Genomic DNA, 15,012 nt, shown 5'->3' on the forward strand with positions numbered 1-15,012 from the left:
AGTGCATAATTCATTTCTACCTATTGCTTTTAATGTGATACATAAGACATTTATGTAGCTGATTATCTTTTATGCACTACCATTTTCTTAGGGGCTGTTTGACAATATCTGAATGGTTAAGTGCTGAACCAGTAAGAGATCATAACCATTAAGTGCTGAACCAGTAAGAGGTCTGAACCATTAAGAGTCTGTATAATGCTTAACCGTTCAGAGGCAAATGTCTGACCAATTAAGATTGGAGGTCTTAACCATTCAGACTCTGTATAATGCTTAACCATTCAGAGGCAAATGTCTGAACCATTCAGACATCTGCTCATGAAACAAACAATCTGAACCATTAAGTGCTGAACCAGTAAGAGGTCTGAACCAGTGTTGTAGAGATCGCTAGGCGCTAGTCGGGCGGTGGAATACTGACTAGGGATTAATCGGGATTAATCAGGATTAATCGGGATTAATCGGATCAGAATTTATATATATAATTTTTAAATATATATATATACACGTACATTAATATCAATTTAATACTTAAAAATAGTTTAAAATTTAAACAACTAAGTTTAAAACATAGCAAATCAAGTATTTAAACATTCAATACACAAATTAATATCAATATAACACTTAAAAATAATTCAAAATTCAAACGACGACGTTTGAAACATAGCAATTTAAGTATTTAAACATTCAAACCTTAACATATCAGTCAGGGCCTCATGGAAAATGTTTTAATGGGTTAGAAACATCTTTTTTTTTGGGCCAGATTGGAACTAAACAATTTGGGCCATGTATTTAATGGTTAAAAACATTTGTATGGGCCAGATTTAAACTAAAAAAGAGTGGGCCGACTAGAAACGATTTGGCCGACTTGGGCCGATTTGGGCCGCCTTGCACCGACTAGGACCGACTTGGACCGACTACCGACTAGCTCAAAATTAATCAGCTAACGCCCGACTAGCTCAAAATTAATCAGCTAACGCCCGACTAGCGCCTAGGCGCCGATTAATACCGATTTTTACAACACTGGTCTGAACTTTTAAGAGCCTCATTAAGAGGTAAACAAACAGCCCCTTACAGTTTTCAACCTATTTGTTCAGAAACGAACACGCCCCTAAACATATGATGAAAGGTTTAAATGCAAAATGCTCTTAATGTGCGATGGTACGTGATTAGGTTTAAATACACGCCCCTAAACCCGTGCGTAATTAGGGTTTATAACGTGCGTATTTTAAAAGTTGCGTACGGTTGCACGTTAAGGGGCTATTGTACGTTAACCTTTCCCTAAACATATAAATATGTACAGATAATAATATTTTGCTAACCTTTTATTCTCAGCTATTTCTTCCTCAGAAACTTTAACTATAGTCGTGTGGCCAATTGCTGCAAACATCAGTTACAAGCATCAACTAGTTAATAAGAGAGTTAAAAACTTGATAATTAATTTTAACAAGATTTTGACTTTGTAGCATTTACATTGACTTCTTACGGGACGTATACGTCTGTTGATATTCTGTCGGTTGATCAGAGCGTTTTCACCGTCCTTCATCCACCAAAACGAAAATAGGATGTTAGTTGTTTTTGAATATGTAAAAACAAAATGAAAGGAAAAAGAGCAAACCACCTTAGATTCACATTTTTGGTCATTCGTCTCACGTTTAGCCTGGAAATCAAAAGTACTACATTAGATACGGTATCCATATATTACGTAAGTGTTTCCAAAATCGTGTAATAAGGTTAAATTAGTAGGGGTGACTTCCTTACATCACCTAAAATACAATATGAACACGACCTCATGTTGACCTGTTGAAACCATTTAATTAAAACGGATTGTGATTGGATTGGCATGTCTTATCTTTTTAAAATTAAACGGGTCAACTTGTCAACATGTTTAAAACTATAATAATAGCTAATAGTCTTTTTAGAAAGTAAACCTGTCAACGTGTTTTTGACCCGTTTATCCCAATTTATGACCCACTCACTACTTGATTACAACCCCAATCCATTTAATTTGTTTAGATAAATGGGTTACACTATTTTAAATGTGTCTGGATTGGGGATGATGTCTTTGACACAAATAAATAAATATGGGTCATGTTTGTGTTTATCAATTCAATCCTCGAACCTGACACGATTGAAACCCCTAAATGTATTACCTGAAGGTTTAAATTCATGGTTTTAAGCAAAGCATCTTTGCAAGTAAGCTGATGCTGCAATTCTTTTAGCTGTTATGAGAAAATAAACACATAAGATAAACACCACAAATTGGGCATTTAAAAGATCATACCTTCTTTTTTCCTATATTAAGCTCTTGCCAATAAAAGATTACACATTAATGTTGATATTTACTTGGTTTTTAAGAAAGAAAGTGTGACAACCCGTAATTAACGGCTTCTAATTATGCGATTATCAAACGTTTAAGGTGATTATAAATAGTGTTTAAAGGCACTAACTTAATTAGACTTTTGGAATGCCTAGGAACGCCTATTTGACGTTACAGTGCACGTATGGTGACTTCTGGAGAAATCTGCGGAACGATAAATGAAAACGAACAGACATCGTACACAATACTGATCACGCTGCCAAATAAGAAGTTTACACGTATAACTTATATTTATGAAAACATCATGCTTTCGAATGACACAAAGCGCAAACGTGAATGAAAACGCGACTACAGGAACGCACCGGCAAAGAAATGAAGCATCAGACACGTGTATTAACTCAAAAACTGAAATATTTTGATATATTTAGTTTCGATTTAGAATTTTAATGTTTGCAGTTGAAAACGGATCGAGAAACGGATTTAAAAACGACAAACTACGCAGTTTACGCGATTTTAACGCGACGACAATCATACGCGTCAAATATCGATACCCGATGTAATTTTTAAACGTTTCGACTCTAAGATTTTATTTTATGACAATTCACGACAATAGAGTTCAAAAAAAGGGCTTTAGAAACTTATCGAGCCGCTCAAAACACTAGTAACGGGCTTGTGAGCCCTGTGCCCAAGCCCATTTGTTAACCTTAGTATAAAATCCTAGACCAGACAAGTTACAGCCGCACACACTCGAACCCTCTCTGTCTTCTCTTCTGCAATTCCGGTGACCGGAGACAGCTCCGGCCGCTGCTTTTCCGGCAGCTCAACCTCGCACACCACACCCCTATCTCCTTACATCACCTTCTTGTACCACCCAGCCCTTGTTTCTTCGAGTAGATGGCCAGCCACCGCCATGGCGGCGCACATGGTGGCGACGAGACAGAGTGGCGGAGAGAGAGAGACAGAAATCTGAGAGAGAGAGGGAGACAATAAGAGATAAAGAAGGGGGTGGCGCCGCCGCTGCGGCGACGGCGACGGAGCCGGTGACGGTGATTCTCGACGGCAGCGGACCAATGGCTCCGGTAAGCACATAAAACATATTGTTTTTATTTCATCTCCTTCTTCGGAATTTGTTCAGTTCTCGGTCACACGCAACGTTTCAGGTTGTGTTGATGGTTGACGGCGACAGTGGTTGTGCACCGGCGACGACTGACAGGGAAGGTGGTTCAGTTCGGATGTCCGTCGGGTGTTTTGGTTCAGCCTGGGTCACGATACAGTTCAACATCAGGGTCAGTCTGGGCTCGGGTTATTTTGTGGTTATCTCGACTCAGTTTTGGGTTCAACGTTGGTGCTCGGTTCAGTTTCGGGTCGCGCGGCTCGAGTTCTGGTCATGTTAATCAACAACAGGATGGTTTCGGGTCAAGGTTGGAGTCGGTCAATTGTAGTCAACGGCAGTCAAACGGTCAACTCAATTCGGTCCCGGGTCAACACAGTCAAAAGTCGGTCAACAGAAGATCGGTAACAAATTTAAACGTAGGGAGTTGTTATTTCGCTATTTTTAGATTATTAGTTATACGCGACCAAGCTTGAACCGTTTCGACTAAAAAATAGTTACATTTTGGTAAATTCGACAAGAGTTTTATATATATTGTTTGCTTGATGAAAATTGTTGAATTTTAATAAAAATATCGACACTTTGATTGTCGGGATCGTCCAAAAACAGAGGAAACTCTATTCGTTTCTCGTTAAAAACCCGAATTACAAAACGTATTTAAAGCTTAAAAACGGCACCAATCGGAATCCTAGTTTTCTTATAAAACTAAATATTAAACTATATATATTTTAGTGTCGTTTTATAACTTATAAACTGAAATTATAATATTTCGACAACAAGCGAGTTACAACTTAACGAAACCCAACACTTATTTTGATAAATATAATTATCTATATTTAATCAAACATTGATATTTCCGAAACTTTTATAAGATGAATATAGTGTTTATATTTATTTTGAACGTCGTTACTTCGTGTCAGCTTATAAAATAGATATAATCGCTTATATTTATTTTGAAACGACGACGTTAAACTTTCTTACGAACTAAATATAGTTTATATTTATTTCGAATGACTAAATTCGGAGTTTACATTTCAAACGTCTCGGCTTGAAATATAGGTGTGTGTGTGTGTATATATATATACACTTCCATCTTACGACAACTATGGCGACACGAACCACTATCCATCTACGTATTTCTAATTTACGGCGACCAACATGACATCACAAGTATATATTTATATTTGAATATACATAAATATATATCTTAATCACTCGAAAACTAAGTCGATCTCGAAACTTAGTTTTATCCCGATTATAAACGGGATCAACTAACAATAGTTTGGTTATTTCAAACCAAAATAATAACACCTTTATAGAATCGTCTAGTTAACGATTCGGTAGAGCTTGGACACGTAGTTTAGCTACGTTTAAATTAGAAAACTGTTAAGTTATTCCCTGTTAGGAATACTATAGATGCACGCTAGCTACTTCACGTTCTTGGAACGACACTACAGAATCACATTAAGCTAGCTTTGCATAGGAATATCAAGGTAAGTTCATAACCCCCACTTTTTACTGATTTACATTTTTATAAATGTTTTCGGGGGTGGAAAGACATGCAAGTTTCGCAAAAGTACACAATATTTCGATGAACGAAAACTATATATATTTCTAAACCATTTCGCAACAGGATTTCAACGAACTCAAATGGTTTACGAAAAGTTCATGCTAAACTTACCGGTTTTTACAACAATACAAGGTTTTCGAAACATGCATGAGTTTTCATAACTAGGGCAAGGGTCCAAGGACGTGGGCAAAGGCCCAATGTCACTAGGACTGGATGGTCGCAAAGGCCCAATGACATGGGCAAAGGCCAATAACACTAGGTATGTAGCTATGGAATTAGATGATAACTGATCACTGTGCGTAAGTAGGAGGATGACATTAGTAACCATTAATCACGTAGTGACCAAGGTGCAAAAGGTATAGATCTATCGAGTTTGAGGCGTGCTCCACTCCGGGTTTGGTAACCCTTTATGAGTGCTTTTGTGATCCCAGTTGATAACAAAGTTGTCTCGGTTTGGTTACTTACTTAAGCCATAGGTCAGTGTATTAGCTACACACTGATTGATCCTTAGATTCCATAGGTATCCTACATACTATGATTTCAATACCGGTTTACAAAGATAACAGAAAACATTTCAATACCGGTTTACAAAGATAACAGAAATCATTTCAATACCAGTTTACAGATGCGACAGAAAACATTTCATTACTGTTTACAAACTCAACAATTACATATATCGGTTTATAGACATAACATAAAACATTTCGTTATCGATACACAAAGACGACATTTCAAATGTTTTGAGATATTAAGATCTCACAAACTGGTTTTTCAAATGCAAGATTACAAGTGTTTTAAAACACATTTGATACAAAACAAACAAACTATGAACTCGCTCAACTTTATGTTGATTTTTCGCGTGTTTCTTTCCAGGTTGCATATTATAAACTATGGAACGATTGGAAATGGAGAACCCATGGGGATTCGAGTACTTAGCAGGCGTTCAATTTCTAAAAGTCTTAGATCAAACACTTCCGCTGTACATTGAATATACCAGTCCAGTCACGCCAGCTCTGATATTTCGGGGTGTGACAGAAAGACTAATGTTACTTGTTATGAAAGCAAAGTACCAACCGCCATCATATGACTGTTTGTTTGGGCAAGGTTCCAATTCTGCAACTGTGTTTTCTGAACAACAATTCGCAGCTTTTGAAGCTCAACTCTGTTCATCTCTATGACCTTGCTGTTGTCATTCGAATTTAAGAAAATCTCATTGTTAACATAAAACAATCGAAATGTTGAAGAGATTGTGAATGACTTATACATTGATATGTAAAAGAGATAAGAGACGCAACATTTGTTTGTAAATAAAGCTTATTTGATGGTACATGGAGTAAGGCCACACGTACGTGAAGCTTTCGCCTCTTGCTTCGTGTTTTATTAAAACCAAGATAACAACCCTGAGGTAAAATTAGGGGTGTTACTAATTGGACCTTAGACACAAAAATAATACAGTTTTGGGTTGGCCATTCTAAACCATTCAGAATTTGAATAAAAATAATTAAAAACTATAACTTATAAGTTCAACCCGCCAGCCCGTTTTCCAGTTTATTACAACCCGCTAAAGATCCATTATTCCATTTACAATATGATTACTATTACAACATACGTACTACTTGATTACAACCCGTTTTGGCTTTTCCATGTCGTTTAGATAAACGGGTTACATGGTTTTATACAAGTTGACGTTGACAACTTTGCTAAGAATAAATACGCGTGTTGTGTTTAGGCTGGTCAATTTCAACCCGTCAACCTACCAACAAGACAGGATTGCCACCCCTATACATTAGATTTCTATTATTTGTAAAATTCAACAAACCCAAATCACAGATTGGGGTTTTAGGGTTTTAATTTTTATACCCTTTCTTTGAACCAAATATAAAAAAAGAACAAATCTTTTTGTAAATTGAATTATTGGGTTTGCAATGAAAAGTTCAAGAAACCCAAATCACAAATTGGGTTTTAAGGGGTTTAAAACCTTTTTTTGAACAAAATCTAATAAAGAACAAATCTTTTTTTTTTAAATTTAATACTTGGGTTTGCTTTAAAACACTCAAATTAAAGAAACCCAAATCACAATTAGGGTTTGAAACCCTTGAATTGGGTTTTAAGTTGAACGAATTTCAAATTTGAAGATTTAAAGAACGACTGGTGTGATTTTCTGCAAGATTTCAAATTTTGATGGATTCATAAATGGAGGAAAGAGAAAATGTGGGAGTTTAACGGCTATCCGAACCTAGTTTTCAAATTGGAACCCTCACTTTTCGGTCTAATTCTATTGACGATGAAACGAGTTTGGAACAGGTTTAGGTAATTCTAATCTTAAATCCGATTAGTTAAGTTTGTTACAAACCCGTTTAAAAACCCGTAGGGTTTCCATCAGGTATACACTCTGGGTTTGGATAAACAGGTTAATTTTAAAAACTACTCTTTAGGTACCAAAAAACGTCTTGTACCTATTGGGGGGTAGGGGGGGGGGTTACTGATCAATTACATTTAGCTTTATTATTATTATAAAATATATATTAAAATAACAAAGATGTATATAAATAAAACACCAAACTGTATATATAAAATATTCAAATGTATAGATGAAAAAAATTGTGTTTACTAGTGATATATCATATAAATCCGTATTTAAAAAGAAAAAAATATATATTGGGTAAATGGTTACAATTTATCGAGTAAATGAGTATATGACCAAATCCTAACTCATCCCAAACCCGTGAAAAAAATAAAAAGTAATCTCTCGGTCCCAGACCGATTACCCGACCCCAACCCCGTCCCAAATATGTCAGGTTTTAGATTTACTCATCGGGTTCAGGTTTAATTGTCATCCCTACCGTCTAATAGTGCACTAACTCACCTATTTCCGCACCTTTAAAACACATTATAGCTTATCAAAACTAGTGATTGAAGACAAATAAAGATGTAAAGAGCAAGAGAAAAGGGGGCATACTGTCATGGAGTAAACTCTTGACTCACGTGTAGCAACTTAGACTTGATCTAAGTTAAGCTATGTGCCCCAATGATATAGTGTTTTGAGTGATTCAAGTGATGGTTTCAAGTTGTGTATATAAAGAAACAACTTTGTATTGATTACAAGAAGATTTACAAGAGTGTGTTTACAAGTACAAGTGGTATTTACTTGTGATATTGTTGGGTGATCTCCAAATGAGACCCCATCATCCTATTTATACTAGTCCTTCCTAGTTCTAGAGAATTCTCCATTAGATAATTCTTTACATAATATCCTGGATATTTATAAGTTGATTTCTAGAGCCTTCTTGCAAAATATCAAGTGTCTTCAAGGTGTTTCTAGAGAATTCTTGGCTGAAACTTTGGACAGAATTATGTAGCCCTTTATGGACCCTTCCGAGCAGTTTCAAGTTCAATCTAGAGTCTTCCAATGGTGCCAAGACGTTCCAGCAACTTGTAGGCTGTTCTGGAAACTTACGGGCAGCCCTAGATGCTTCTTTAGTGTTCCGGAATCTTCTGGAACTCGCGAAAAAAATTCTGTATTTAGGCGGATCGTTACCTACACTAATGTAGTTCTTTACATACACTATTTACCTACACTAATGTAGTTTTTTACATACACTAATCTTTCTTGCAATATTGGTCAAAAGATTACAAAAACTGTACTCAAACAGATTCAAAACATAACAGATCTATTATCACACCCCAACCGATGGCGGAAACATCGGAGTGAGACGAAAACGATTACAAAAGACACTTTATTAACTCAAAAGGTTACAAAAACTGTACTCAAACAGATTCAAAACATAACAGATCTATTATCACACCCCAACCGATGGCGGAAACATCGGAGTGAGACGAAAACGAGATTGCAAGAGACATCACAATCGCTGTTGTGACAATAATTTTAATAAGCAACTTTTCATTTCATTTCAAAAAGATTCTAACACAATACATGGAAGCAATCTACAACAAATTGAAACCTAACAACTTAACAACAAAACATAGAATTAACCTAGGTGCGTTTCTAGTGATCCTACTAGATTTTTTCAACGCATCGTCATCACAAACCTGCAATCTATATTAAAGTAACATGTCAACACAAAAATGCATTGGTGAGCATACAAGTTTAGTATACTAGCATATGTATAAAAAGAATTTAATCAGATCCACCGTAACACCCGTCTCGATTATTTAATATTTTATCATAAAAATATAGAAACTTTTAAAACAAATCACCATTTCATTAGTTAAACGAAATAGTAGGAGTTTATAATGATAGTAACTTAGTTAACCAACCATCTAGTTTTAAACATCCAAAAACGACAAGTTAAGTGTTTACAACATAAACATTGTTTTCAACAAGATTAGATAAGCGCGGAAGCTTCAAAAATTGTGTTCGGTTCTTGTATTCTTGCTTGATCGCCATCCGAGATAAGACGATCATCATCTAGTGCCAAAACCACGTTGAATTTTAGTTTTGACAATGTTTAAACACATATAAACAAGTTCTGGTATCAAACAATAAAAACGAAACAAAAATTCTGAACTTTAGGTCTGTCGCGCCCCGCGACAGATCCTTTCTTAGCCTTCGCGGCCCGCGACAGACGTCGCGCTACGCTACTATGTATCAGGTTTGGTGTCGAGTGACGCGACACCTTGTTTTCGACAGACTGTTGCTTGGTTTTGTGCTGCAGATTCCCAGCTCTTGAGTTTAACAAAATTCTGACTTCAAACATTCATAACTTTTATTCTACATGTCCGTTTTAGGTGATTCTTTTTCCTACGCATTCGTAATTAAATTACCAACGCACTTATCATGATTATCATGTCAAAATTTGAGTTTACGGACTGAACGGCTTATAGTCCCCTTTCTATTTATTCGACCCACATAACTTTGCACCAATTCTACTACCAATATTATTTTAACCTCAAGGCGCATTTACCCGACATCCGGGGCTTACGATCATCGGCGTTTCATTACCAAATCTATGGTTTCACGCTCTTGTGATCCATCATCGCCAAGTGCTATCCAAAACACATTTTTACTACTTACTAAACAATTATTCGACCCGTTTGGCTCATTTATGAAATCCTCCATTTCTAATTCTAATGACTACCAAACGTTTTCTATTCAAGTTTTTGACTCGTTTAACTAATAGTGATCTACGTCACTTTTACTAATGCTACTATTTCTAATAAACACAATTTCAAGTACCCATATTTATTCGAATAACATAATGTAACGGGATCACGATTACATACCTTCAAAGCACACCCTTCAAGCGCACGTCACCACCGGCTTATCCATTTGACGTTCCGGTTTCCTTTCCTATAGAGTTCAACCGCAAACCGTTTAGAACTCTTTCCTAAACATATAACGCAAAGTTCACCAAATTGTACAAGTATGCGTTTTTGTTCAAATTTCAATATTTAGCCTTCTCTTAGGCATTTTACAAACACCTTAAGAGCATAATTTTACACAATTCACAATCAAGTTCATAGCTTGTCCTTTTAGCCAAGATTAACATCAATTAAGCATGTTTATATAAATTTTTCATATCATATTCTGAAATTACTTATAAAACTCAATTTACACTAGAATAACGATCATAATCCTGGTGTTTATCATGTTTCTACAAAACCCACTAATCACCTACATTGGTGATTATGGAATTCACAAGCATTGAGCTTAATCTCATCAATCTAATGACTAGGGTTTATTCCTAGGCACTATTTCACTTCAAATTCATCCATACAACAATCATGCAACATCAATTTCGAATTTCTCATGTTCATCCAGAAATTTAGATGGAACTTTTCTATGAAATTTACATACCTTATGACCCCTTTTCAGAGGAGATCACTATTCTATGCTCGGTTTTTGATTTGAAACTGAATTTGGTCTTCAATTTGGGGAAATTAACATGAACTAGGGTTTGAGAGAAATCTCCTGGTCGCCCCTGTGTTTCAATCGAACCAGACACACACTTTTGTGTGTGTTTGGGTTTTTAATTTTTGTTTTAATATTTTAAGTTTCAAATTTAACAACTTTGGTCCCTCTACAATCGTTTAGTTCATACTTTAAGTGTTTTAACCCACTTATAAGTCACTACATGACTTTTGTCTAACTTGGTTATTTTTATTCCTAGTTAGTTCATTTTGTTTATTTACCGTCATCATATTTATAATAAAAGATTTATATTTTCGGGGTGTTACATCCACATGGCAAAAATGTATACTAAGGCATAAACATAACATGAACTAGCATGCATCACATACGTGTCAACCCAAAGATTCCACTAGCGTAATCTTATCATCGCAACGACAAGACCGTTTGTATGATAGTATTACTTAACATAGACCCATCAACGGGCGGTGTGCTACTCCTATAACGCTATACATGTTAAGGTAGGCTTGTACGAAGTTAATGACAAAGTATAGTGCAAGAATGGCTTAAAGCATGCATGTATTCTTTGATTCGTTCGTATGAATAATGTATTTGCATATTTGTGTTTGTGTGAGTTTTAATATGGGAATATATATTGCACCCAAAAAGGTGAAAACGAAAAGAGGGTCATGTATACTCAGGGTTTGCAAAAGCTTCCAAAAACGTGAGCGGGGGGTCTTGAGAGTTTAGGAACACCGTGGTTATCCTACAAGGATGAACGAGGCATATGAGTTTATGGAATTCGGAATTGAGTTAGGTTAGGATTTCAAAATAGTATGAAAGTATATGTATATTGCAAGAAAGTACATCTTGTCTAAAGCACTCATTATGGACACTATGTTGATCATGTTTTCATGGGTACCGATTAACCCATTAGAATCCATAGTTTGAGGAACTTTGACCAAGATGAAAATGACCCTAATACATAATATTCAACCATGAGTTTGGTTGGTGTTATGATTCGGTTCTAGAGTATAACTATATATATATATATATATATATAGGGGAGGGTTATCTTGAGAACGCTAAATATTGCGACGACTGTGAGAACGAATGAAAAAACCAATCAAAACCGAATTTTTTTAATACAAACCTCATTGTAATAAAAAATACAACATCAAAAAAGAATTTACAACATCAAATAATTCATTTCTCCTCTCAAAATCACTCTTACTAGATTTTTACACGTGTGTAAATAACAAGTTTACACATGTGTAAATGGCAAACTTACACATGTGTAAATTTTCTTTATTTACGAATTCACGAAAATTTAAACGTGTGAATTTAATTTCTAAGATTGTATTCGAATAATAATGATAAGTGTAAAAAGAAATTTTGAATTTGAATTTTTTTTGACCAAGTTCTCGTGGTTTTTTCATTTGTTCTCACGGTTCTCGCGATATTTAGCGTTCTCATTTAAAACCCCCTATATATATATATATATATATATATATATATAGGAAGGTTAATGTGCATTACGGCTTAACGTACATCACGTACGACAGGTAATTACGCACGTTCATTTTAAATCACGCACGTTATAACTCAAAAATCCAAAATCACGCATGTTGAAACAAAATAATGACACATATTGAAAACATTAATCACGCATGTTATAGAACAAATCACGCATGTTGTTGTACGTGAAGTACGTTAAGCCGTAATGTACGATATACTTTTTCTATATATATATATATATTAGGGGTGTTCAAAACCGGATATCCGGAAATTCGGATATCCGAATGTCGGATATCCGAAAATTTTGGATAGTTAATTTCGCTATCCGAATCCGTATCCGAAATTTCGGATATCCGAACTTCGGATATCCGGAATTTCGGATACGGATTCGGATACTAAAACGGATATCCAAAATCCTAAAATATATTTTTTTTTGCACAAACACCCAAATCGATGAGATTCAAGATTTACTAAAGATCAAGAGTTTCTCATTAATGCTAATGTGAATTTTCATCTCCTTCAACATTTACCAGAACGTATTTTAGGTGCAAATTGAAAACCAAACCAAATGGTAGTACAAAGAAATAGAAGACGAGAACAAAAGATGGAGAAACTAAAAGTCAAAAGAACTTGTTCATAGTTGTGAACATCAACATCATCCATATCTCATATATCTCATATCTGTTGCTTTTCAAGTTTTGATGCCACCAGGCCCACCACCAACACGGCTTCTATGCCTACCAACACCACCGCTAAATACCGGTAATGGGATATAGAGATTAGAGCAACAGAAGTATTGGAATGAATTATTTGTAAGTTCTGTGGGTGAGTGTGAGTGAATGAGAGGAGAGAGCAGCTGATAGAAAAAGATTAGGGTTAGGTTTTCTTCTATGGTGGTATTTATATACCCTTATATTTAAAAAAATCGGATATCCGATATCCGAAATATCCGAAACTTTCTGAAATCTCTATCCGAATCCGAATCCGAAAATTCGGATATCCGAATTTTCGGATAATATGTAATGTCATGAATGGATGTAGGATGAATACCATCCATTTAACCTCATTGTATGGACTCACCAAAGCACAAAATCAAAAACTTAGTTGATGGTTTCTGTTGGTCATGAATAAAATAAAGAATGTACAAGTAACTAATCATCTAAATCATCAAGTGAAACTCAAACTAGACTAGTGCATTCCAATCATGGCAAATGTTCGGAGACTTGGTGTAGTTTGGACACTTTGTTACTAGTAAAATATACTTGATGACTTAGGTTCGTTATATTGGAGGTGTTTGCACCTCAAACTTGCTGGAATGATACCTTAACTCAAGCCCTACAACATGTAAGTTAGTTGGGAGGAAGGTTTGGTTCACGTTCATCCAAGAAAGGTGTTGAAAATGTTGATAGTTTTGAAAGTTTAACAAAACATAATTGTAATCCAACTTTGGAACTCAAATGTGGTGTTGTCCAACTTAGTTTACCATGGTAAACTTGTGGAAACATTCCTAGAGGTTATCGAAGTGGAATGGAAAAATAAAACATGAAGAAATGAAGAAGAAAGTGAGTTGAAATCTCACTTAAACACTTGAAACTTTTTGCCCAAAGTTGGAGATTTCATGATATTTTTGGATGTTTGAAAGTGATTTTGAGTTGTAGAAAGTGAAAATATGTTAGAGAAGGCTTGGTTTTATAGGGAAGGATTAGTGTTTGGGTTTAGAGGAGGTTAGAAGGTGATTGGAGGAGAAGAGAGGTGGAAAAGAGTGAAATCCGATTGGTTAAAAAAAACCTGCTGAAAATTGAGCCTCGTCGTGCCACGTGACCAGACAAAACTTCCTCGTCGCGTGGCGCGATGGGAGCTTTTCTCCAGCTTTGAGTTTTGTTCACTTTTAGTCCCTGCACTTTATAATTAGGGTATTTTATGTCGTTTTCTTGCATTTTAGCCCATTTTTAGGTATTAAAAGCGTAACAAAGTGTTGTATGAGTATGATGCACGTATGATTGATATTCCCAAGTATTTTAACTCTCGGTTTTGCGTATAAGCACGTATTTAAAGATTGAATGCATATATAACACAAGTATGAAATGTAACACGTATGAATATAAAAGTGAATTCCCATTATGATCAAAGTCTCGGGTCACAAGATTGAAAATCAAATACAAATACAATACGAATACCAGTTTCTAAAAATAGAAATACGAATACAACTTTCTAAATATAGAAGGTACAAAAATGCGAAGCGTTACATCTATACTCAATCTTACACACAGATCATCGTGTCAATGATCTGTCTAACCTCTCAACAAGACTTAAGATACACATAAATGTTCTAAACAAACAAGATCAAGAAATGCCCTAGAGATAGAGAAACAACTCGAAAAGAGATGAAGTATCTTATGAATGAACTCAACAATGAGTTGAGTTCACTTATATAGAGACCCGACATCCGAACTAAACTTGAACCACTACTCACTGCTACCCCACCCGGCCTTCGGAACTCCCAAGCTTGCTACAAGCCCAATCACTTCAACAAGCCCAACAACTCAACTAAATAGCTACAAGCCCAATTCATCTCAAAATTACATGAAAAACTAAACTGATTTTATAAATAATAAACTATATAAAAGTGA

General features: G+C 35.5%; 1 long non-coding RNA gene across 2 annotated transcripts; it reads left to right on the top strand.

Annotated features, from left to right (window-relative positions):
* Window positions 1-3,037: 3,037 nt before the first annotated feature.
* LOC110927042 lies at window positions 3,038-6,802 on the top strand. 2 transcript variants are annotated; one of them, XR_004884063.1, is made up of 3 exons: window positions 3,040-3,393; window positions 3,475-3,844; window positions 5,869-6,802. It is a non-coding gene; the product is annotated as an uncharacterized LOC110927042 (long non-coding RNA). The 2 variants fall into 2 exon arrangements; XR_002585481.2 differs by lacking the exon at window positions 5,869-6,802 and having other exon boundaries at window positions 3,038-3,393; window positions 3,475-3,985.
* The last annotated feature ends 8,210 nt before the right edge of the window (window positions 6,803-15,012 follow it).

The sequence above is a fragment of the Helianthus annuus genome, chromosome 2 (genome assembly GCF_002127325.2).
Source record: "Helianthus annuus cultivar XRQ/B chromosome 2, HanXRQr2.0-SUNRISE, whole genome shotgun sequence".
Classification (NCBI taxonomy): Eukaryota; Viridiplantae; Streptophyta; class Magnoliopsida; order Asterales; family Asteraceae; genus Helianthus; species Helianthus annuus.